Source organism: Notothenia rossii, assembly GCF_949606895.1.
Source record: "Notothenia rossii genome assembly, chromosome: 5".
NCBI lineage: Eukaryota > Metazoa > Chordata > Actinopteri > Perciformes > Nototheniidae > Notothenia > Notothenia rossii.
In genome coordinates, this window is record NC_136903.1 from 9,123,098 (window position 1) to 9,127,281 (window position 4,184).

Genomic DNA, 4,184 nt, shown 5'->3' on the forward strand with positions numbered 1-4,184 from the left:
GCGGTGGTCTGGAATCAGAAGGTTTTGGGTTCAATCCCAGCCCCTGCAGTCTTCTTTTAGTCAATGTAACACCAATTGTCTCTGGAATGTGTGTGAATGTGTGTGAATGTGTGTGTGTGTGTGTGTGTGTGTGTGTGTGTGTGTGTGTGTGTTTGTGCGTGTGCGTGTGCGTGTGTGTGTGTGTGTGTGTGTGTGTGTGTGTGTGTGTGTGTGTGTGTGTGTGTGTGAATGTGTGTGAATGTGTGTGAATGTTAGCTTCCTTGAGTAGGTGGCACCTTGCATGGAGTCCCTGCCTCTGAGTGTGTGAGATTGGGTAAATGCTGTATGTAAAAGTGCTTTGAGGAGTCGTTCAAAGACTGGCTAAAGCAATAACTACATTATATTTACTGCCTGAATTTTCTTTTTGGTTTTCAATCAGGCTACTTTCATTCTTCTTTATATTGACTATTTTGTTTTAAAAGCATTAGCTGGACAGCTAATTTATTGAACAAAAATGCTGTGTTTGCTCTGAAATCCTGTATCAAACAAAAAAAGTATTTGTAAAACACACATGTGTTATTCTAAATATCTTGTTTTCTTCTTTTCTAATGTTACGTTGTTCTGTTACATTATAAACTTTAGCAAACAAATGTTATTGTCATTTATTTCCTCTGCATTTTTGAAAGGCAACTATTAATTGTAATAGAATACATTGCGTTCTAATCACCCTCCCAGCCCTTGTCTACTGGACAGTATTAGCATCTAATTAGTGGCTATTGTTCTGAGAGTGCTGAGTCCTAATAAGCACAGCTCTGAGGTACAGATGTGCAGCTGCGGCACCATGGGGAGTCTAGCAGAGCTCTAAGGTCAAGAGAGCACTTAGCACTGCCCTCTGGTGGAGGATCAAATGAGCTCTGATCACCACCCATGAGGCCTCTTTGCCTGTACTCACTTGAAAGTGTAATCACACTCATTGTAATACATGTGTTGTTGGAACTTTTAGCTATGAAAGAGTCTGATGACTAACCAGAGTCCTCTCCATGGATGGAACATTCCTTTCAAATGCTTCCGGTTCACAGAGTAATTACTTTAGATTTTGTTGAGTACCACTCGTGGAATGAGTCAGCCATGTTAATAAACTCTGTGGTGAATAAACAGTCATTTCCGCTGTCGCACATGGTCAAACTGAGATGGTCAAAAAATGCAGGGTCAAAGTGCCCTGGGAACAACACAGTGCAGGATGCTTGCAAAATGAATTGATGTGAGTGTAATGTCCTCAGTCAACTGCGGTCAAAGGTTGTCATCACTCAGTGGGCATCTGAATGAATCAGAGCAGATGATCTTGTCACACATGAGAAGTGCGACTGATGTGTATGGAAATATGTGGATCCGTGCTTAATTAAAACATTTTTATCTGATGTTGATTTCAATCAATCAATCAATCAATCAATCAATCAATCAATCAATGTTTATTTATATAGCCCAATATCACAAATGCTACATTTGTCTCAGTGATCTTCACAGTTTGTACAGAATATCATTATGACAACACGACACCCTCTGTCCTTTGACCCTCACATCGTACAAGGAAAAACTTCCGGAGAAAACTCACAGTTCAAAGGGGAACATGGGAGAAACCTCAGGGAGAGCAACAGAGGAGGGATCCCTCTCCCAGGACGGAGAGACGTGCAATACATGCCGTGTGTAAATCGAAAAGATAATACATTTACAACATAGGTAGACCAAATGTTTGGAAATGCATGTGTGTATAATAGGAAGGCAGGCAAGGCAAGGCAAGGCAGGGCAAGTTTATTTAATAGCACCTTTCAACACAAGGCAATTCAAAGTGCTTTACAAAAAATGAAAGACATTAAGAAAATGGCATTTAAAATCAGTCATTAAAAAGAAAAGATAATAAAATAAACATTAAAAGAAAAAATACATGGATAAAAGTTACAGTGCAGTTTAAGATATCCATCCAGGACTTATGATCCAGGACCACAGCAACAGGCACAGCCACGACTCAAGATCCAGGGCTCGCGATCCAGGACACAGGACCGCAGCAACAGGATCATCCATGACTCCGGATCCCGGCGTATATACACACCAAAAAAACAATTCTTTCTATTTGCAAAGGGCAGCAAGCAGATCTTTAAAATCCTGTTCTTTTATTAATACAACTATAATCACAGCTGATAATTCCAGTGACGTTTCATTTCAGCAGTGGATTGTATTAACACAAAAGCAATCGCGCTTCTAAAGCTTTCCCGTTTTTCAAAAGCTGCCTTTCTTACTTTATGAGCTGTGTGAAACTGTGTGGCAGTCCCTCAGCGTTTCAACAATATCCTTCCAGAGTGTAACAAGAGGCTCTGGTAAGTACCTCCGAAAGATTATGCAATGTGCAGCATGAATGGTCTCTAAATCACTGTTTCAGAATGAACAAGATGGCCTCCCGCGGGCTTCTATCGGACCCTGACGACTTGAATGATATTGACGGTGAAGTTTGAAAGGCGGTTTTGTTCACACAAATGGTCAGCGTGCCACAGAAATACTTAGAAATGTTGACTGGACATAACAATATCCTTCCTTTCTTGTCTCTTTCACTCTCGTAGGATATTGATGTGGAAGATCTAAGAGGCCCAAAACATGGCCTCTCCTCACTTGAACCCAGCAGCAGGGAACATTTTGAAAGAGTGTGCTGTCGTGATGAACTGAAGCATCCGCCTCGGGCAGCCTCTGGCCCAATTTATGCACTGCACTTGAAGTTCCAAAGTGCATCTAAAAACGTTTAACTTCATTCAACAGGTTAGGTTGAACATCTGTTGAGAGGTGAGCTGACCCAGAATATACCTTCTTAAAAAATGAGCTCCCACATAAACAGCCCTGACAAATGCAATGTTTAAAATGAATTTATAAGGATAAAAATGTGTCATATACTTTACTAAATACATTTACACCAGTTTTTACTAAACACTGAAACGATTGATATTTCATTGTACGAAAGCCCTGAGCCCTGAAAGGTGAAACTATTTGTTTGTTATGCACCTGTACATATAGTGTGCCGGACACACACAAAGAACAGAGAGCACTGTTAATCTCAGAACTATAACATAAAAATCACTTTTGGTCACATCTCACATTTTATTTCTCGCATGTAGCCCCTTCACATTGATTTCCCCAGCAATAGTTTCACCTTTTGGGCAGCTTATGATGGCATTACTTTAAAAATAGATCTGCTAACTTCACAAGTTAGCAGATCTATTTTAAAGAATGCATTTTACTGAAGAGAAGTACAGATGATTATGCTTTGAGTCTATTAAACCAACATTATTACTTCCATTCATGTTACTTTCACTCAAACAAATGACTTTCTCCAAATCAAGCTTCTTAAAGCAACCATTGCTCTATACATTTAATTAAATGTAACCGGGTGAGTGTATGTTGAAACGTGTTTATGTGTGAGTAGGCGTCGTGTGAAATCAGCACCCACTCCTTTTTCCCGCCAGCCTTGTAACTCAGCTCTATGAATACACCAATGTTGAGCCAATTTGTTTTATGTGTGTGAGTTATGGTGTTTTGTTATTTTTTTCCCAGCAAACCTTGGCTGTCTCTCTCTCTATCGCTACATCTCTGTCTCTTCATCTCCCTCCTTCTCTCCTGCTCTTCCTCCCTTTCTCCTCAGTGCACCAGGGCCATTGTAAAACACTGGCCTCAGTCCCAAGCCCTCAGGAGGCTCAGGGGCTCAGGGTTGACTGATCGCTGGATTTCACCACAGGCTCCAAGAACGGGGATTGTTCAAGAAGCTTTTCCTTCCCACTGAGACCCCTGTGGATTAAGGATTCCTGGCTTCTGTTGCAATAATAAGGCCTCACACACTGGAAAAAGAAAATACTGCAGTAAAGCTGTGCACGGCTTCATTTGTCGATGCTCAGCGGCGCCACATTTTGCCCCTAATAGTTTATTTCCTTTTTTATTATAATCATTTGTTTCCTAACATTCAGCAGTGTTCTGGTACCTCAGAATGAAATGCTTTGATTGGTCAACAAGGATGTACATTGGTAATTATTAAGTTGTAAAAGTGTCATAAAATAGGTGATATTTTCAAAATAATAAGCATTTTAAAAGCAATGGCCTATTAAACATATTGCTTTAGAAATATCAGGCAACCTTTCTTATTTTCGTTCTGAGCTTTATAGGGGACAACA